The sequence below is a fragment of the Anomaloglossus baeobatrachus genome, chromosome 12 (genome assembly GCF_048569485.1).
Source record: "Anomaloglossus baeobatrachus isolate aAnoBae1 chromosome 12, aAnoBae1.hap1, whole genome shotgun sequence".
NCBI lineage: Eukaryota > Metazoa > Chordata > Amphibia > Anura > Aromobatidae > Anomaloglossus > Anomaloglossus baeobatrachus.
The window spans coordinates 22,570,957-22,593,945 of NC_134364.1; the positions used below are offsets into that span (position 1 = coordinate 22,570,957).

The 22,989-nt window shown below is 45.8% G+C and overlaps 1 long non-coding RNA gene across 2 annotated transcripts in view; it reads left to right on the forward strand.

The window, feature by feature from the left end:
- The window catches only part of LOC142257937 (uncharacterized), a 901,785-nt gene that overhangs the window by 371,228 nt on the left and 507,568 nt on the right, over window positions 1–22,989 (forward strand). The gene's annotated exons all lie outside the window — the stretch shown is intronic.

Below are 22,989 nucleotides of genomic sequence, written 5' to 3' on the forward strand. Positions count from 1 at the left end.
TTTTTTCGTGACATATTGTACTTCATGTCAGTGGTAAATTTAGGCCGATATTTTTTGCGTTTATTTGTGAAAATTTAGGAAATTTGGCGAAAATTTTGAAAATTTCGCAAATTTCAAACTTTGAAAATTTATGCCCATAAATCTGAGAGATATGTCACACAAAATAGTTACTAAATAACATTTCCCACTTGTCTACTTTACATCAGCGCAATTTTCGAAACAAATTTTTTTTCCGTTAGGAAGTTAGAAGGGGTCAAAGGTCATCAGCAAATTCTCATTTTTCCAACAAAATTTACAAAATAATTTTTTTAGGGACCACATCACATTTGAAGTGACTTTGAGAGGCCGAGGTGACAGAAAATACCCAAAAGTGACCCCATTCTAAAAACTACACCCCTCACACTGCTCAAAACCACATCCAATAAGATTATTAACCCTTTAGGTGCTTCACAGGAACCAAAGCAATGTGGAAGGAAAAAATGAAAATTTTACTTTTTAACACAAAAATGTTACTTTAGCCATAAAATTTTCATTTTTACAAGGCAGAAAAGAGAAAGTACACAATACAATTTATTGTGCATGTTCTCCTGAGTACGCTGATACCCCATATGTGGTAAAAATCAATTGTTTGGGCGCACGGCAGAGCTCGGAAGGGAAGGAGCGCCATTTGAATTTTTGAACGCAAAATTAGCTGCACTCATTAGCGGACGCCATGTCGGGTTTGAAGACCCCCTGAGGTGCCTAAACAATGGAGCTCCCCCATAAGTGACCCCATTTTGGAAACTAGAGGCCTCAAATAATTTTTCTAGATGTTTGGTGAGCACTTTGAACCCCTGGGGGCTTCACAAAAGTTTATAGCGTTGAGCCGTGAAAAGAAAAAAAAAATTTTTTACCACAAAACGGTTGCTTCAACTAGGTAGCTTTTTTTTTCACAAGGGTAACAGGAAAAAATGCACCATAAAATGTATTGTGCATTTTCTCCTGAGTACGCAGATACCTCATATGTGGTGGAAATCAAATGTTTGGACACACAGCAGTGCTCGGAAGGCAAGGAGCGCCATTTGAATTTTTGAGTGCAAAATTAGCTGGATACCTCATATGTGGTGGAAAGTAATTGTTTGAGCGCATGGCTGGGCTCAGAAGAGAAGGAGCGCCATTTGACTTTTCAAACGCACAGACGCAGTGCACTGATCGGCCGCTGCAGGACGCACGGTCGGATGCGATAAAAAAAAGCGTCGGGGATACGTAAAAAAAAAGTCACGCCAAAAATTGACCATGGATGCAGATACGTTATGTGCATCCCTGATCAGCGCTTGGCGGGACGCACGGACGGATGCGATACAAAAAGCGTCGCAAATACGGAAAAAAGTCACGCCAAAAATTGAGCAGGGATGCCGATCCGTTATCTGCATCCCTAATCAGCGCTCGGCGGGACGCACGGACGGATGCGATACAAAAAGCGTCGTGAATACGGAAAAAAAAGTCACGCCAAAAATTGACCATGGATGCCGATCCGTTATCTGCATCCCTGATCAGCGCTTGGCGGGACGCACGGACAGATGCGATACAAAAAGCGTCGGGGATACGGAAAAAAAAAAAAAGTTATACTCACAGTACCCAGAGGACTAGCAGGAGGATCACTGACCAGAAGAGCTGCAGAGGAACAGATGGCAGAGAGATGGACAGCTTTACAGGAGCAGCAGGCAGATCAGCAGAATGCCCAGGAAGGACCCAGCGATGGACGCAGATGTGATCAGGCCGGTGAAGACAGGTAAGAGGACGTCGGGGGAGAGCAGAGGGGGAGAGGGGGGGGGGTGAGAGCAGAGCGGGGGTTGAGAGCAGAGGGGGGGGAGAGCAGAGGGGGGAGAGCAGAGGGGGAGAGGGGGGGGTGAGAGCAGAGGGGGGTGAGAGCAGAGGGGGGGTGAGAGCAGAGGGGGAGGGGGGGAGAGCAGAGGGGGAGGGGGGGAGAGCAGAGGGGGAGGGGGGGAGAGCAGAGGGGGAGGGGGGGAGAGCAGAGGGGGAGACCGGAGAGGGAGCTGCAGAAGCAGAATAGAAATAATGGGGGAGGCAGTCAGATCGCGGGGGGAGCGGATCGGGATGTCGGGGGGGGGGGTGGTTGGGGGGAGCAGATCGCGGGGGGGGCACGGCAGGGGCTATCACGGCAGCGCGCAGGGGCACCACGGGAGCGCGCACGGGCTGCAAAGTGAGCACAGTACTCACTTTGCAGCAGCAGCGGTGACCTCAGCAGCAGCGGTGGTAGCAGATCGGGATGCGGGGGGGGCAGATCGGGGCGTAGGGGGGCAGATCGGGGGGGGGCACGGGCAGGGGCCTTCACGGGAGCGCGCAGGGAGCGGAATACTTACCATTAGAGCTGCAGCGGCGGAGACATCAGAGGCGGCGGCGGCGGCAGCAGCAGCGGTGGCGTGGTACCAAAAGTACCAGCCACTCCACGCTGCAGACATGTTGGGGGAGGGCTCACAGGCCAGCACAGGCCTGGGGAGGGCGGCCACCGGCAGATCAGACCGCCCCACTGCACACTGATTGGAGTGATTGCGCGTCATAGCACGATCGCTCCAATCAGTGCTGCAGGGGCTGGGGGCGGCATGTTTGAGGTCCACCTATGATATGCTGCTGCAGCTGCGGCATCTCATAGCTGGATCTCACAGGATCGCACTAATTCGGGCATTATTTTTGCCGAAATTAGTGCGATCGATGTGGTTGGCGGTTCAGATTTGAACAGCGAATCACATCGATCGTCGATAGGGGGTGGCGATGCCGCCCCCCCTGGGGTCAAGCAAAGGTCCCCTGCTGTAAGAAACAGCAGGGGACATCATTTGAAAGCCGTTGCTATGGCCACGGCAATCAAATGAAGTTTAGGCCGTAAAATTACGTCCCTGGTCGTTAAGTCACGTTAAAATAGGACGTAATTTTACGGCCCGCGGTCGTGAAGGGGTTAATACGGCCGTGCATAGTGGAATTTCTGTCCCTTACGTGCTGCAGTGAGTAGTGTCCGGGTAACCCGCCTAATCTAATAGTAAGGGCGTGGTAATAGGTTGCTGGCTGGACGCCATGCGCATACAAGTGTGAACAGTGCCCTATGCGCGCCACTGGTGTGCAATTTACCTTGCACCTGTGAAGTGTCCATCATGTTGAGAGGCTTGTCTGCATCCTGTTTGTGCATTAGATGTGTTGGCCTGGGCTAACTGGACTGGTTGCCCTTTTTTGCTGTGAGTACATTTTCTAATACATTTTTGGGGGAGTTTTTAGCTCCTCTTTTTGTTGCTATTTTTGATATTTATCAGTGTAGGGACCCGCAAGCGTGAGGATCCGTGATGAGGATTGTGGGCTTACGTACATTGGCCAATTTACAAACTAATACCTCACATATATTTTATATGTATTTTTTGCACTTTGACTATGCAGGGTGCAGCCGGGCCTCTTAATACGGCCGTGCATAGTGGAATTTCTGTCCCTTACGTGCTGCAGTGAGTAGTGTCCGGGTAACCCGCCTAATCTAATAGTAAGGCCGTGGTAATAGGTTGCTGGCTGGACACCATGCGCATACGAGTGTGAACAGTGCCCTATGCGCGCCACTGGTGTGCAATTTACCTTGCACCTGTGAAGTGTCCATCATGTTGAGAGGCTTGTCTGCATCCTGTTTGTGCATTAGATGTGTTGGCCTGGGCTAACTGGACTGGTTGCCCTTTTTTGCTGTGAGTACATTTTATAATACATTTTTGGGGGAGTTTTTAGCTCCTCTTTTTGTTGCTATTTTGGACAAAAAAGCTAATAGAAAAAGGAAATAGAGCAGAGCTGTAATATAGTAACATAGTTTCTAAGGCTGAAGGAAGACCTTATGTCCATCTAGTTCGGCCTATTTTAGTGCCGCTCTTCTCCAGTGTTGAACTTGTGGAAGGCAAAACCCCACAGCATAGGAGCCAGTTTTCTTCATAGGGGAAAAAAATTATTTCCAGACTCCTAAGCTTAGTCAACTATCTACCTGTAATATTGTGCTATTTATAACCTTCTATACTTTTGCTATCAAGAAAAGCATCCATTCCTCTCTTAAATTCATTCAGTGAGTTGGCCATCATCACTTCCTCAGGAAGAGTTCCAGCGCCTCACTGCTCTTACCGTGAAGAACCCTCTTCTATGCTGTAATAATGAGAACTGTTGATATTGTTACGGGGAAGGTATACTTGTACAATGGTACAGGTATGCTATAACACACTATGAAGAAAAAGACATGGATCGCACATCCCAAAAATACAATGATCTAAAGCCGCTAGGCAAAAAATTAAATAGAACATGTTCTTTTGTTACCATTCTGATCAGATTGTATTAAGCCCACTGCCACGTCACGGCAAACCTCTTGAGTGGGTCCCTAACCTGACCTTTTTGTGCGGCACTGTGCACTGACCACCGCCACAGCGACAAAGCACCAGCAGGGCAGGCGACCTGGTGCCTCACAGCACCCATGCTGCAAGGCGAAGCCCCCAAGGCTCCAGGCCGCGCCGCCCCACTGACACGACACCACCACAACAGCAGCCACCACACAGCACCAGCACACAGTGAGAGGAGCTGTGCACTCACCTCCCACTGGCTCCCATATGTGGACTGGGAGCAAAAAGAAGGCTGACCCCTCTTGCAGTCTCCTGCTGATTAAAATCACCTGTGCTAAATGGGGAGAGTGCAGATCCAAGCAAAAAAAAAATAAATTTATTTCAAGACTCCTAAGCTTAGTCAACTATCTACCTGTAATATTGTGCTATTTATAACCTTCTATACTTTTGCTATCAAGAAAAGCATCCATTCCTCTCTTAAATTCATTCAGTGAGTTGGCCATCATCACTTCCTCAGGAAGAGTTCCAGAGCCTCACTGCTCTTACCGTGAAGAACCCTCTTCTATGCTGTAATAATGAGAACTGTTGATATTATTGTTACGGGGAAGGCATACTTGTACAATGGTACAGGTATGCTATACAGGAACTGTAATATTGTATCATTGATTCATTACTAGTATTGGATAATAGCATTTCATACTTGCATGAAAAATACTTTAACATGAAGACTCAAAATGTCATGTGGTGTGCAAAATTAAAATCCTTGACAATGTAGATTAATACGTCATTCAGGTAATACAGATTATCAGCTAAAAAAAGCAGTCATGCAAGTTAAAATGGTAACATTGGGATGTCAATATATCAAAGCTCTTGTAAAGTTGCATAATGTTTGATCAACACAAGGCTATGCAAAAAAAAACAATTCACACCATTATCTCCCAGCTCTAACAAAGTGGGCAGGTCTGTGGCAGGATGGGGGCATAACAAGACGTGGGGACTACTGCTCTTCAAAGTCATGACCAGCGGTGGATTTCCCTTACAGGAGTAAGATTTGCACAGAAGCACAAGACATTTTGCATGTCGCCTAAATCAGTAAGAGGTGTGCGCCTCTTAATCAGGTGTCTCATATTCTACCTGCCACGCATCAAGATCAGCGTTTTGATTACATATTTCGTAGGATTTATTCACACCTAAGTTGTTTTCTTATTAGAGTTGCAGGCACCCTCATGGAAACCCAATGAGCGTCAATTATAGTCAATGGGGTCTATTGGGTGCCATTTGGATGCATGATGCGATGGATCTGTCTCCTACTGGATTTTTATAAACTAGTGAGAACATATCTTTGCTGAGTCTTTTCTATTTACATTAAATTTACAGGAATTTGCACCTGCATATTACTTTTTTCCAAGGTGCTGACTTTCTTCATTTGTGGAAGTTTATCTGCAGCTCAAGAGAATAATAGTAGAACAGTTAAGTTACCCTGTAGAGTATTGGTCTATTAATTATTGCCTCATTTGATATCATGGAAGCTTTGGACACTATTCTAGTCCCTAAGCTGTGCGTGTAGTCAGTCTTCTAGTTGCTGTTTATTTTTCCAATAGTTCTCTTTTATTATGAACATTTTATCATTTTATGAACATTTTATCTTTTAACATACTGAACATGTTGCTTTCTGTATTGTTTTGACACATTCCTGCTTTTAATCTTGGTGAACAAAATAGACTCTTCACCATACAAAGAGCCGTCAATGCTACAGGGTACATACAGCAAACAGAACGAAAATACCATCAGGATTGTTTATACTAGATCACTGGATATTGCTTTGGTTTGTTATTATTTTTCCAATTTTCAGAAGAAATATCTACCAATATGCATTTAAACATTGTAAATGGCATAACTGAGCTCAAGAAAGAGGGTTCCTTTTTAAACACTTTCAAGTGGTGTCAATCCAAAAAAAGTACTCCGTAGGGATCTGACACGTATTGGAGAGGTAGATCTGTATACTCAGTCCATCTGCATTAGCATACATTTAGGGTTTGGAACCTTCAAGAACTCCATGATTGCCATAACGGGCAATTCTAGATAATCTTCTTGTTAATGAGTTCTCAAGCTAATGTTCAAATTTGATTATTTTTTTCCATTGGCTAAGTACACCAATTATAGTATTAGTAGTATTAGTAAATTATTGGTTTTTTTTTATACTTTTTTTAATTTATGCTGACCATATTTTTTCACAGTGGTCCTGACTGATCTTCTCCTCAGCATAATCTGACTGAATCAAGTTCTGTTGGTCATAATATCATGGCTGGATTCATTGGGCTAAAGGGAAACCTGTCATGCAAACAACGCTACGCTATTCACCTGCAGATATGGGCTTAATCTGCAGATTAATAGCATTGTTGCACTGAGATCCCTGCTGCTAGGAGGAAATTAATATAATTCCTCCTGGTCCTGGCAGCCTCGGGCTTTCAGTCGTTGGTATGCAACAGGCCCAGTTTCAGTCACCATTCTGCAGGTTAATAATGTTTTTTTTTTACATGACAGGTTCCCTTTAACCATAAAGGTATGTGACGTCCATAGGGCTCTATGGTGATTTAAGTTCAGTTCATATATTTTATGTATATGCTATACACTTTTGAAACCAACATTTTATATATTTTGCTTAGAGATTGTGATTCTTTCCTACATTTTAATGATGTTGATAAACATTGCCACTAGAGGGCGCTGCAGATTACTGCAGTTGAGTGATATAAGGTATGCTCTCATAACTCCTGTACAAAATACATATGGACTGCAACTTTACAATGCAAACAGGACACCTGAAATCGTACATCAGCAAAGACGGATAACCATAGAACTCATGCTAAATTAAAATACAATTTATGTTTTATTTGTTTTTTGCATGCTTTCTCCCTGTTGGTTACAGTACTGTTACTCAGCCTGGCATCATGTCCTATCTTGTGCTCATCTACAAATTGTCACGTTTTTTCTGCACTTTCATCATTTGTGCCAATTGAGTAGACCAAACTGTATCCAATGTAGGTTGGATAGTATTCTCCTTCATAAGAGTGTAGTGGAATATGAGAATGAGACTGAAGGCTGTTCTGCCCATTTGTCCACTAATGTTCCAGCATTGCTTAAAAAAATTGAGGCCTGTCTTATTACAATTTGTACGCTATTTTCCCTTCAATTATCCTTTTTTTCCATTTACATAATAAAAATGATGGCTGGTATCAGGCATGTAACTGTACCTGACACTTGGTGACTACACATCATACATCATCTTCAATACATTTCTGGTTAGTTGCACTTAAATATCACTCCCATGTCAAGTGCTATATGTAACCCTTTGGTACCTTGTATCCATTGACAGTGGCAGAAAAAACTTCAGTGGTTGAAATGGTGGGTACATTGCACAGCGGGTTTAACTAGACGTAAAGGGGCATTTACACTGCATGGTTATCATGAACAAGCATTGTTAAAAACATTCATTTCACAGTTATTTTGCCTTGTAAACAGGCTGCTGAAATTATCTTTTGTGCAGCACAAAAGTTCATTGGTCTTGGTGGTGCATTGTCTCGTGTAAACAGGACTCGAACTTCTAAAAACTATAGCAGCCATAGCACACTGAACAATCTAGTGCAGGTCGCTCAGTGCACATCGTTTAATTTGGCCTGCTTGTGTTAACAGGTATGCTGCCGGTCAGTCCATGTAAATGGACCTTTAGTTGAACACGCCTGCAAGTATCATTCCTAAAGGCTGCTTTACATGCAACGACATCACTAACGGAATTCGTGACGCACACGTGACGCACATCCGGCCTCGTTAGCGACGTCGTTGCGTGTGAAACGTACGAGCGACCGCTAACGAGCAAAAATACTCACCTTATCGTTGCTCCTTGACACGCTGTCCAGTTCCCAAATATCGTTGCTGTTGCAGGACGCAGATTTTTCTTCATTCTTGCGGCAGCACACATCGCTATGTGTTACACCGCAGGAACAAGGAACCTCACCGTATCTGCGGCCACCCGCAATGAGGAAAGATGGAGGTCGGCGGGATGTTCGTCCCGCTTATCTCCGCCCCTCAGCTTCGATTGGACGGCCGCTTAGTGACGTCGCTGTGACACCGAACGAACCGCCCCCTTAGAAAGAAGGCGGTTCGCCGGTCACAGTGACATCGCTAGGCAGGTAAGAAGTGTAACGGGGACTAGCGATGTTGTGCACCACAGGCAGCAATATGCCCGTGACGCTAGCGATCTCGCTAGCGAGATCGCAGCGTGTAAAACGGCCTTTAATCTATTTACCGTTAGAGGCAGAAACCATGTATCATGTATGTCTGTCTGCAGAAGATTATATTTTTGCCTCAGGGTTTGTAGTCTTGCAGGAGCAACACAGTGGTCCGTATTAGGGCGGCGTGACACGCTACTATATATCGGGCGATATGTCGTCGGGGTCACGGATTCCGTGACGCACATCTGGCATCGTTAGAGATATCGTAGCGCGTGACAGCTACGAACGACTGTGAACGAGCAAAAATACTCACCTTATCGTTGCTCGTTGACACGTCATTCATTTTCATAAAGTCGTTCCTCCTTCTGCGCGCCGATTGTTCGTCGTTCCCGAGGCAGCACACATCGCTCAGTGTGACACCCCGGGAACGACGAACACAGCTTACCTGCGTCCCGCCGGCAATGAGGAAGGAAGGAAGTGGGTGGGATGTTACGTCCCGCTCATCTCCGCTCCTCCGCTTATATTGGGCAGCCGCTGTGTGACGTCGCTGTGACGCCGCACGTCCTACCCCCTTCAGGAAGAGGATGTTCGCCGCCCACAGCGAGGTAATTCGGGAGGTAAGTACGTGTGACAGGGGTAAACGACTTTGTGCGCCTTGGGCAACAAATTGCCCGTGACGCACAAACGACGGGGGCGGGTGCGATCGCTCATGCGATCACACGATAAATCGTCTCGTGTAACGCCGCCCTAAGTTTTAGAAATGGTTTGCTCAATAGCTCTGGAAAAGGCTGGTGACTGTGGTTATATTTTACTATGTTGCCACCATAATCTGATTATTATTTTGTAGGGTATAGCAGCTGTCAAGGTTGGGAATTTTGGGGAAACCACAAATGGGGTCTCTCAGGGTCACAGAGGCGGATTTAAAATCGATCTGCGCAGATATAAATGAATCAGACAACAATGATCACGCCAAGACGTATTCACTGTTTGAGCAAAAGCAAGCTTCTGGTTCATGTGTTAAAAATCTAATGATTATACAGTCCAACATTTGACCTTGAAACGGGAACAAGGAGTAAAAGATAAAGCCCCAGTTTCACATCCCAGCTGGTGAGAACCAACATGTTATGAATACAGTCAGTGTGTTATGAATACTTCTTTGTTCATTGTACATTTTGGCTTATTCATCTTGGTTAACACATTCCTGAGCGCACATCTTAAAATCATATTATGGCGTCTATGCGATTGTCATACAGACATACAGATAATTATGCAACGACATCTATGCTTTAAATATACACAGATTATCTTATTACATCTGGACAAAAGGCCTACAGCCCAGGCCTTACCCCCACACAATGATATTATGGTCCTAGTTAATCATCACTTGTCTAATATAAATATAAATGCAACAAAAAAACAAACATTTTTTGCAACTAATTTTGTCTATAAAGTTGGCAAAAGGCAAACATTACATTTACCCAAGAGGTGATTGCAGCAGTACTCAGTTCCCTATTAATAAGGTAGATGCTAGAGTGTACGGGCTCCTGCCCGGTATGACGTAACTTGTCATTTGATGGGGCGTGTTCAAAATGCAGCCTGATGTCTCCAGCCCAACATTTCCAGAGGGAATAAACATTCTTTCTCTATGTCCACATGGGCATAGAGTTGATTATAATAGACGCTGGGGTCTGGGTGTAAGACCCCCAGAAGGGGTGGGGTGCAGGGGGGGCGAAGCCCCCCTTGCATGATTATAGTGGACAGGAAGACACATTGCCACGCACCCAACCAAGCCGGCCACACACACCAGTCAAGCCGGTCTTGCCCACTAACCGGGCAGGAGCCCATACATTCTAGACTCAACCCTGTCAGTAAGGTCTCAACGATGCTCCATTTCTGTGGGAATTACTGCCTTAGTATGAAGTATCATGTGCATACCACTATTACCCATGGAAATCCTCAGCTTATATACTTCAAATATTTTTTGCTTCTACTTCAGTGTTTAAAGTTAAATGTTTTATGGCACGTGAGTATGCAAAGCGCAAGAGAAATGCCATTAAATCATCATCCAGCATTGGTAACAATGAACAGATACAATTGTGGACAGAGGCTTTATAAGAACTATTGCTGGGAGAAAAAAAAATATATAATCTCGGCAGTAGCAGAAAACTGGTCTTCCTTTTATTAGTCAATCTGCAGAATGAGACATTCTCAAAAATCATGGAGGAACATATATTTTTCAACAGCTTGGTCTAATGTTCGTAGTTAAAGTTTTATGTTCTGTGAAGTTGCTTTAACATCAAGATGTCCTTTGTGATCCAGGTAAGCTGTGGCTTTCTGGTCTGTATGGTAAAATATGTTGATGTGAATAAAGAGGTTTTCCGCTGTGGACAGTCTTACTAGTTAGTAGGGTCCCTTGACAATATGTAATGTAGATCACAAAATGACCACCTTAGGGGACTCCCAGTGACCAGTGGTTATCTATGGGGACAGTAAAGGGGGCTTTACACGCTACGATATCGTTAATGTTTTATCGTCGCGGTCACGTCGTTAGTGACGCACATCCGGCGTCATTAACGGTATCGCAGCGTGTAACACTTACCAGCGACCTTAAAGGTCCTCCAAAGTGGTGTAAATCGTTCACCATGGAGAGGTCGTCCTAAAACCAAAAATTGTTAATGGTTGTTTAAAGATGTTGTTCCTCGTTCCTGCGGCAGCACACATCGCTGTGTGTGACACCGCAGGAGCGAGGAACCTCACCTTACCTGCGTCCCGCCCGCAATGAGGAAGGAAGCAGGTGGGCGGGATGTTCGTCCCGCTCATCTCCGCCCCTCCGCTTTGATTGGCCGGCTGCTTAGTGACGTTGCGGTGACGCCGAACGCACCTCCCCCTTGAGGGAGGGATTGTTCGGCAGTCACAGTGACGCCGCCGACCAGGTAAGTGCAAATGACGCTGCCGTAGCGATAATGTTCGCTGCGGCAGCGATCACACAATATCGCATGCACGACGGCGGCGGGTGCCTTTGCGTACGATATCGCTAGCAATTGCTAGAAATATTGTAGTGTGTAAAGCCCGCTTAAGTGTTCCATATCCCTGCAGCCCCTCCACAGGGAATATGAAGTACTGCACACTACTGCACTGCACGAGTACTGCACAAGTTGTCTTGTAAATCAGATCAGGGCAGGTCCTCCATAGTGAGGGATTCTAGTAGTAGTAACAACCAAGAGAGAGAGCAAGTGATTGTATTTAGTTCAATATAAAATCTTTTATATACTATTAGGAAAATGAGTTTTCCTAAATGGACAACCTCTTTTAGGGTCTGTGCGCACTGGGAAAATGTATTTCTTAAGTAAAATACGTACCCTCTGGCAGAATTCCGCACCTGCGGCAAAACCCCCCACCAAAAACGCATCCAAAATCCACATGCGGTTTTACTATGGTTTGTTGCGGTTTTGGTGCAGTTTTGGTGCATTTTTTCCGCAGGTTGGTCCCTGCGGTTTTTAACCATTATTTAATGGCAAAACCTCAGGTACTTGCGGAAAAGAAGTGACATGCTACTTCTTTTTGCTGCAGAAATTCTGCAGCAAAACCTGTAGGGGAAAAAAACGCAGTGTGCACGCAGTGTTTTGAATTTTTCATACATTTTGCTGGGGAAGGACTGCAGGAAGGTTATGAACAAAAACGGCACCTTTTCTGCAGAAAAAAATGCAGTGTGCGCACAGGGCAGTTTTATATTTTTTTTATCTGAAATCACACTATGAACATGTACGTTTTACAAAAGCTTAGAGAATATTCTTTATTTTAGAAGTTTTAGAAATGTACTTTTTCGGTGGAAGAAATTTCGTCCTTGGGGTTCATTCTGCTAAGGAGTTTAATATGTTCAATTTTGCTAATAGGTTTAAGACGGATCTTGTGCTGCATTGCACAAACAAGTCTATCATGTCACGATTCCTCCACTCTAATAAGGGTGTGCTGAGCCGTCAGTTGGGTGAATGGCAGCTCAGTCATCCAACCTGATGCTGGGAGTGCTGAGCTTTCATTGTTTTGAGTGGCAGCTGTCCAGTCTCCTACTGAGAGGTGCTGTGTTTCTGCAGATGTTCCTTGTTCCCAGTAATTGCCCACTTACTTAGCTGAGCAGCTTATCCCAGAGCGCTGCCAGTCTTAGCATTGTGTTAAGTGCTGCTTCGGCCTCAATTATCTGTGCTCTATAGACTGATATTTTGCTTCCAAACATTTAACCTCATTTGATCGTCCTTTTGCCTTGTCCCTTTGCTTTGATCTGCTATCTTCCAGGTATTCTGACTCAAGAACAGGACCTGACTACGCCTACATCTATCCCCTTAATCTTGACGTTCTCTCCTGGTACCTAACCCTGGAACGATTGACTATCCTGCCTCACGACTATTTTGTGTAGTGACTAGTATCACATATCCACTCCTGACCCCCTCGGTATACCCCCAAAATATAATTTTATATGCTTTTACACTTTTATGTAAATGGGGGTGGTTCAGTCTGAGGGTCAGACTTTTTGGTTGTCAGTAGTTTAGACATCAGTGGCTGTATTGAGTTATTTAGAGGGCACTCCATATATACACTGTTATACAAGCTGCACACGGACTACTGTATATTGTATCAGTGTCTTGTCTTCAGTGTTGTCCCATGAAAATATATAATAAAATATTTACAAAAATGTGAGGGGTGTACTCACTTTTGTGATATACCATATTTCTTTTATTAAGATATCGTTGAAAAAGGCACATAGCCAAAACATTGGATACTATCTGTTTGATTTTTTTTGTCAGTGAATCGATAAACCACACCTTATTCAAGTCTAACAAAGTGTTGTATTCTGTGCCAAAGGTATACTAAGTTATTGGATTCTACTACATTCCTTCAGAGCACCGGCAGGGTAGCGTTCTTATACCTTACAGCTTCGGCTGCTGTCCGTATCCTTACCTCTTAGGGGAGCGGACATAGGCAGGTGCCTGAGGCACATGGTCTGGCTGGGCCTTGTGGTTCGACTCGTAGGTGGACGTTGCCACTAGGGTAACGTTCCTTATACTGCGTCTGGCAGTTGTTCGTATCCTTGCACACTAGGGGAACGAACAGAGGTAGGAGCTTTGTGCGGCTTACGCTGCTGTTCGTCTCTTTTGCACCACTAGAAGAGCGGACCTAGGCAGGTGCCATATCTAGTGGTTCGTGTCCTCGCACACTAGTGGAGCGAACGCAGGTAGGAGCTTTGTGCGGCTTACGCTGCTGTTCGTCTCTTTTGCACCACGAGAAGAGCGGACCTAGGTAGGTGCCATTTCGCACACATTGCCTTTGTCTCTGTGATTATTAACAGAGATCATTCCACACACCCTCCAATTAAGGGAGGAATTGCTTTACTTACTTATTATATCCTTCTGTGAGTTAACAGAGGTATTGCACTCTGCCATAGTCTGCAGCAGAGTCTTTGCACGGTGGACCCTGACTGTCTGATACTCATTTAGGTTATTATCAGACAGCCCCCCGTAACATTAGGACTGAGCCAAGGGTCTGGCAGTTATGGCAGAATATCAGCAGTTACACCGTTACATACAAGTACTTGAGTCACGGCTCAAGAGTATAGAGGATAAACCTCAGACCATGGTGATATCTGCACATGATCCTCGACTTGCTCTGCCAAACAGATATTCTGGCGATGCCAGATCATGTCGTGGTTTCATTAGTCAGTGTCAGATACACCTAGAGGTCAACTCTTCTCGCTTCTCTACGGAGAGGTCCAGAGTAGGCTTTATCATCTCCTTACTTCAGGACAAAGCCTTAGAATGGGCGACTCCCCTATGGGAGCGCTCTGATGTGGTTACTCTGAGACATCAAGACTTTCTTGATGCTCTTAAGGCGGTATTCATGGGTCCGCAGGTTACCCATGATGCGGCCCTGAGACTGTTAGATCTATATCAGGGTTCGGTATCCACTAGTTCTTATGCCATTGCTTTTAGAACTCTGGTGGCAGAACTAGATTGGCCAGAGAAGGTGTTGATTCCTATCTTCTGGAGAGGGTTGGCAGGCTATGTCAAGGATGCTCTTGCTACTCGTGAGGTCCCTGCTTCTCTGGAGGACTTGATCACAGTAGCAACGAGGATCGATGTACGCCATAAGGAACGTAGACTCGAGGTCTCTTCCTCACGCCCTAAGCATCGGGCTATTCCAGTTGTTGAGGGTCCACTACCATCTTCTTCAGCATCTGAAACATCTCCCACTCCTATGGAGTTAGGTCATACGTCTTCCAGGTTACGCAAGTCTGGTCCTCCTATATGTTACGTATGTCGTCAGGCTGGGCACTATGCCAACAAGTGTCCTAGTCGTCAGGGAAACTCCCTGGTCTAGTAACCATTAGAGGGGGGTTACTAGAGACGTCTTCTGCACCCTCTAAGTGTTGTATCCCAGGTCAGCTCTCGTTATCTGAGAATACATGGCCTATTATGGCTTTTGTGGATTCCGGAGCTGACGGGACTTTTGTGTCCTCAGGATTTGTAAAGGGACACAATATTCCCTCTATCATGTTAGAGGTGCCTATTCCTGTCCGTGTTGTTAATGGAACTATGTTGTGTGACTCCATTACATTGAGGACAGTTTCCTTGCGCCTTTCCCTGTCTCAGGGTCACATAGAGGAGATTTCTTTTCTTGTTTTGCCTGAGGGTATAGACGACGTCCTTCTGGGTCTCCCATGGCTTCGGACTCATGCTCCTCACATTGACTGGGAGTCTGACAGCATTATTAGTTGGGGTTTGAAATGTCAGTCCCGATGTCTTCCCTTACCACCTAAGGTCATTGCGGTTGCATCTACTGATCTCTCTCCCATACCTACACCCTATCTGGATTTCGCTGACGTGTTCTCCAAACAGGGTGCTGAGGTTCTTCCACCCCATAGGCCATATGACTGCGCCATAGACCTTATCCCAGGTTCAGTTCCACCTAAGGGCAGGGTTTACCCCCTGTCAATACCTGAGTCAGAGGCCATGTCGACCTATATAAGAGAGAGTTTAGAGAAGGGGTTCATTCGTAAGTCTGTCTCTCCCGCAGGAGCTGGGTTTTTCTTTGTTCGGAAGAAAGAGGGTGATTTGCGTCCCTGCATAGATTACAGGGGTCTCAACGCAATCACAATAAAGAACAAATACCCATTACCTTTAATTTCGGAGCTCTTTGACAGACTGAGAGGAGCTCAAGTTTTTACGAAGTTGGATCTGCGGGGTGTGTATAACTTGGTACGAATTCGAAAGGGTGACGAATGGAAGACCGCTTTTAACACCCGAGACGGTCACTATGAATACCTCGTCATGCCTTTTGGGTTATGTAATGCACCCGCAGTATTTCAGGACTTCGTAAACGATGTGTTCAGGGATTTACTGTTATCCTCAGTAGTGGTGTATCTGGACGACATCCTGATTTTTTCTCCTGATCTGGAGACTCATCGTCAGGATGTCGTTCGTGTCCTTTCCCGTTTAAGGGAGCATTCATTGTTTGCTAAACTCGAGAAATGTGTATTCGAGCAATCCTCATTGCCTTTTTTGGGTTACATTATCTCACAAGAGGGCCTGGCTATGGATCCTGCGAAGCTCTCTGCTGTCCTGGAATGGTCCGAACCTCATTCCTTGAAGGCGGTGCAACGCTTCTTAGGATTCATAAATTATTACAGGCAGTTCATACCCCATTTTTCTACTTTGGTGGCCCCTTTGGTGGCCTTGACTAAGAAAGGTGCAAATCCCAAAGCCTGGTCTACTGAGACATCTCAGGCTTTTGAGGCAGTAAAAAGACACTTTTCAACTGCTCCCGTTCTTCAAAGACCCGATGAGAGTAAGCCCTTCCTCTTAGAGGTTGATGCCTCTTCAGTGGGTGCTGGTGCGGTCTTGTATCAAAAGAACGGTGCAGGTAGAAAAAGGCCGTGTTTCTTCTTTGCGAAAACCTTTTCACCGGCAGAGAGAAACTATACCATTGGGGATAGGGAACTGCTCGCCTTGAGATTAGCCTTGGAGGAGTGGCGTCACTTGCTGGAAGGAGCGAAACATCCTTTCCAGGTCTATACAGACCATAAGAATCTGACGTACTTACAAACCGCTCAGCGTCTGAATCCTCACCAAGCCCGCTGGTCCTTGTTTTTCTCCCGCTTTCACTTCTCCATCAACTATCTGTCTGGGAGTAAGAATAACAAGGCAGACGCCCTGTCTCGCTCTATGCTTTCTACCCAGGAAGAGATTGACGAACCTCGTCTTATCCTTCCCTCCAGGGTTTTTCATACGCTCTCCCCTGTGACGTTAGACCAAATCCCACCGGGCAAGACCTTTGTTCCGCCTGATCGACAGAATGATATACTGTCATGGGCCCACACCTCAAAGGTGGGTGGGCATTTTGGTATTAGGCGGACACGAGAGTTACTGGAGAGGTGGTATTGGTGGCCACACTTAGCCAGCCACGTCAAGAGATATGTCGGTTCCTGCTACTCGTGTGCTCGCAACCGTCCATTACGGCAGAGACCGGCTGGGCTCTTGCATCCTTTACCAGTGCCAGATAGACCATGGGAGGTGGTAGGCATGGACTTTGTGGGTGATCTTCCATGTTCACAGGGACATAGATTTGTGTGGGTCATTACAGACCATTTCTCCCGGATGGTTCATCTTGTACCGTTATCGAGAATCCCATCTTCCAGGGTACTAGCCAAACTATTCCTCAAGCATGTCTTTAGGCTTCACGGGATGCCAGGTCGTATCATTTGTGATAGAGGCCCTCAATTTACTTCCCGTTTCTGGCGAGATCTTTGTAGCCTTCTGCAAATTGAGTTGAATCTCTCTTCGGCGTACCATCCGGAGACCAATGGTTTGGTTGAGCGTACCAATCAATCTATGATTATATACCTTCGACACTTTGTTGCTGAGAACCACGATAACTGGTCCTCCCTCCTACCCTGGGCAGAATTTGCCCTTAACAATTCGCTGGCTGAGGCCACTGGGCAGACACCGTTCGTACTCAATAATGGGCAACACCCTAGGGTACCGGTACCGATTCCCGGTGCTGCACCTCCTCCTCTTGTGGCCGACTGGGCAACTAATGCCAGAGAGGTTTGGGATCGGACTCAAGAGTCGATCCAAGCAGCTAAGGACCGTATGAAGATGGTGTCCGATCGGTTTCGTCGCCCGGCTCCTGTCTTTTCTCCAGGGGACTTTGTGTGGCTCTCTGCAAAACACGTGAGACTTAGAGTGAGCTCTGTCAAATTTGCTCCTCGCTTCCTGGGTCCTTATGAGGTTCTTCGACAGGTAAATCCTGTAGTCTACCAATTGAAGTTACCCGTCCATCTTAGGATTCATGACAAATTCCATGTCTCACTGCTAAAGCCGGCTATTTTACCTCACGCTCGTGAAGTGCACTCTCCTGCCTCTGATTCCTCTCGCTCTAGCTATGAGGTCCGAGCCATAGTTGGTTCTAAGATGGTTAGAGGGCGCAGGTTCTTCTTGATAGATTGGGAGGGTTACGGCCCGGAACATCGCTCTTGGGAGCCTGAGGAGGCTGTCCATGCTCCCGACTTAGTTGCCGATTACCTGCGTCGCCGGGAGGGGGGCCCTTGAGGGGGAGGTACTGTTACGGTTGCTGCGAGCACTGGAGACTATGTCCAGATTTCTTGCTACTGCACATGTGCGAGCGCTGGAGACTAAGTCCAGATTTCTTGCTACTGCACATGTACGAGCACTGGAGACTAAGTCCAGATTTCTTGCTACTGTACATGTGCGAGCGCCAGAGACTAAGTCCTATCTTGGAGCCATTGCACATGTGCGGGTGACATCATCGCTGACACGAGGTCACATGTCTCTGACACCTTCTATGCCGATTGGTCACTGGTCATGTGCTTGTGATGCCTTGCTCAGTGATAGGCCAGCATGACGTCACTCCTGTCGTTCTGGCAGCGGATTGGCTCTGGTGTCCTCCATCTTGGATGAGGCACAGAGTCTATATAAGACCCTGACACACGCCGCATGGCGCTCAGTCCTCTTGGTTCATGCATAAGAGTAGACGCTCTGTGCGCGTTCCTCTAGGCATTCCTCTGTCTATGCTAGGTGAGCGCTACCGGCAGGGTAGCGTTTTTATACCTTACAGCTTCGGCTGCTGTCCGTATCCTTACCTCTTAGGGGAGCGGACATAGGCAGGTGCCTGAGGCACATGGTCTGGCTGGGCCTTGTGGTTCGACTCGTAGGTGGACGTTGCCGCTAGGGTAACGTTCCTTATACTGCGTCTGGCAGTTGTTCGTATCCTCGCACACTAGGGGAGCGAACAGAGGTAGGAGCTTTGTGCGGCTTACGCTGCTGTTCGTCTCTTTTGCACCACTAGAAGAGCGGACCTAGGCAGGTGCCATATCTAGTGGTTCGTGTCCTCGCACACTAGTGGAGCGAACGCAGGTAGGAGCTTTGTGCGGCTTACGCTGCTGTTCGTCTCTTTTGCACCACGAGAAGAGCGGACCTAGGTAGGTGCCATTTCGCACACATTGCCTTTGTCTCTGTGATTATTAACAGAGATCATTCCACACACCCTCCAATTAAGGGAGGAATTGCTTTACTTACTTATTATATCCTTCTGTGAGTTAACAGAGGTATTGCACTCTGCCATAGTCTGCAGCAGAGTCTTTGCACGGTGGACCCTGACTGTCTGATACTCATTTAGGTTATTATCAGACAGCCCCCCGTAACACATACAGTCATATGAAAAAGTTTGGGCACCCCTATTAATGTTAACCTTTTTTTCTTTATAACAATTTGGGTTTTTGCAACATATGAAAGCCCGCATAGAGTTTGCAAAAAAAGACATGAAGGACTCCCAGACTATGAGAAATAAGATTCTCTGGTCTGATGAGATGAAGATAGAACTTTTTGTTGATAATTCTAAGTGGTATGTGTGGAGAAAAACAGGCACTGCTCATCATCATCACCTGCCCAATACAATCCCAACAATGAAACATGGTGGTCTCAGAATCATGCTATGGGGGCAGGGACAGAACGACTGGTTTGCAATTGAAGGAAAGATGAATGTGGTCAAGTACAGAGATATCTTGGAAGGAAAGCTCTTCCAGAGTGCTCTGGACCCCAAAGTTGGCCGAAGGTTCACCTTCCCACAAGACAATGACCCTAAGCACACAGCTAAAATAACAAAGGAGTGGCTTCAGAACCACTCTGTGACAATTCTTGACTGTCCCAGCCCTGACCTAAACCCAATTAAGCATCTCTGGAGAAACCTGAAAATTTCTGTCCACCAACATTCACCATCCAACCTGACGGAAGTAGAGAGGATCTGCAAGGTAGAATGGCAGAGGATCCCCAAATCCAGGATCCATCATTCCCAAGAAGATTCATGACTGTACTAGCTCAAAAGGGTGCTTCTACTTAATACTGAGCAAAGGGTCTGAATACTTATGATCATTTAACTTAAGGTCACTTCTCAACCTCCTTTGAAGTATCAAAATACCACTTCTATAACATTTATACACAGAGACAACCGTGGTATAATTTTGACTAAAACATAATCTTTATTATATCATATTAAATTAAAATTAATACAGCAAAAAAGTCCTCAAGGGTTAGCTAGACTGCTGGAGTAGGTCAATAGCAGTAATGGTGGATAATTTACAATTTAATCACAATTACAGACTGAAAATATAGTACAATAATTTGTATGTAGGCACATACCATACTTTCCTATCAATACTGTTTGGTGATCATGTATCCTACTAACAATCAATTAGTTGCAACCACTATTTCCATGTCAATTATCTATGGTCACTGTGATATAGCCAGAGCGTCGCCCATGCGGCAAGGGGCACCTAGTAATCAACCGGCATTGCCATAGTGTGTAAATTGTCCCCGACCACCGCGACACTACTGGTACATCACAGTGAATTCATATAACCATTAATCCCGTACTTGTTTGTTACTGTTGGAATCGGGTTAGCAATGGCAGCCCATAACCAACTGCACCCTATATCCTATGCAAGTAGATCAATTCCAAGGTAACTAACAGGGATGCAACACAGTGAGTTTGTACAGAGAGTCCAATTCATACTTTCCCATTGATGTTACTCTAAATAATGTACTCAATCTCACAATGACCAGTTACAACCACGGTATCAAATGTCAAGACCATATAATGGTTACAAAGTAGCCCAGGTTTCACCCATGTGGCTGATGATAGGAAAATAGTCATGACACCATAACCACAGCTTATTTTCTTATCCACAGTTATAGTAAATGAAGCGTTACTGACCAAATCACAGCAAGTCCAGGCAACCACCAGTCCCTACGTGCGTTTCACCTCTTCAGGGAACGTGTGATGGACTGTGTGCAGGTTAGATATATATAGTATAATGTGTTAGTCTTAATTGGGAAAGGAGGAACTTCCTGCAAATGGCTCGGCTACAACCGAGCCTGTTATTGGAGGAGCCAAGTGTCAGTCAGCAGCCCAATCGCATCTTAGCCCATACACAGCTGCAAGTACTCCGTATGATTCTTATTTAGTCTATCCGTCAGTGATTGCATGCCGTGCCACATGGAGGAGACATGTGTCCTAGCAACGCACAGCATCACATCCGGTCGTGCTAATACGAGCATAATCAATCGTGCTCTGCTGAACCTACGTCACTAAAGCACGTTCCTTAGCAACAGAAAACATGCCCCAACTGATGACGCTAAAAGAGGGGCGGAATCACCCACGTCACAACACGTGATGTTTGTTTATAACCCAGAACGTCACATCCGGTGACGCTGAGAAAAGGGCCTGGTCAGTCATGCTCTGTTAAGTCAACAGCGCTAGAACGGGTTCCTTAGTAACAAGAAGCACGCCCCAATCGATGACGCTCGTGGGGGGGGCGGAGTCACCTATGTCACGAATCATGACGTGTATTCATGGTAAGATCCGCCTAACCCATACACGTCACCGGTTGGTTCGTGTGCTGATAAGCTGCCGTCCCATTTCGGCAGATGCTTATGGGGGGCAGAGTCAATCAATCCATCCACTTCGCAACACTATGTGTGGCGTCCGGCCCCAGCAGGGTCCGCCCCTCACCTCCGCAGCATCAGAAGGGACGTGCATAGCCAAGATAGCCACAGCTAACATCAACAAGTGACATCTAATCAATGTCAGGCCAATCCGTCCACCCCATGTTCCCATGGTGACAGAAGACCTCCGACCACAGGGCACATGTGCCACACGCCTGATTCAACTCCTACCATCCCGGCACATATCCCGGATCAGTCAACACAGCGACAACATTTTCAGCTACAACAGCCCTACCCATATAGCCGCATAAGTTCGAATCCCTGTTATAGACAGGTGTCATGACTCATTCCTAGAAGCTGGCAAATCATTTTTTGGAATAAATGGGGGATGTACAATCATATATGTCAGGCCAGCCACCCTCCGGCACATACAATCATACCATTAACTAAACCAATTCCGATGACCACAACCACATCTTATGCAGCCCAACCATGAGATAATTGTCGACATCCTCCCTCCTCCTTTTTGCCCAGATTAAATAAGCCAGTTGCGGCCCCATGTGTCAATTTAAAATGCCCATACCCAATATCATAGAGCCAGTTATATAACAAAAAAAAAAAAAGGGGAGGGGAAAAGGGGGAGTTTGTTTTAAATTTCTTATTGTACAGTGTGGGTGGTGTCGTCACATTGAGCGTCCCCAATTGGCAACAACAGCCCACTACTGCTGTAAGGTTCTAATGGCGTGGTAGTCCCAGAGGAATCCAGAGCCAACCTCCCCCAACCGGCCCTTGAGGGCCGGGTGAGGGAGGGGCATCCAGATCCCACCGGGCATCCACGCTCCACCTTACTACTCATAACCCCAACAGTTAGATCAATTGTTACATTTAGATTACCATGCCTACATATATCTCCAATTATATAATGCAATACAATTCAGTGCAAAAAGATGTTATTATTGACATAAGGGTTTTCTCATGAGTTCTCCTGCTCAGATGTAGCTGTGTTTTCGTGCTCCAGATTTATCATCACAAATTCTCCTTATTCAAGTGTAGTTACTTCTTCACAATCCCAATTAATCATCAAATAGGTAAATGAGCCGGTAGCTATAGATCTTTGAATAAAAGGATAGAATGTTAATACTGTTCCTTCAATTTCAATTACGTAACTTAAAAGTTCACCTTAATGATTCCCAGCTCCATACCCAACCTACACATATTCTTAATTAAAATAATAAAAACGGTTAAAAATTATAATTAAATCCCATGCAACCTACAGAAAGGAACTGAACCCAAAGTGCTCATTCAGTCCAGCGGGAGCAACCGTGCCCAATGTGTAGATCCACCTGCTTTACAATTTACTTAGTACAGTGCCCAGATCACCACCTCTCAAGTCCATTTTCACTTGAT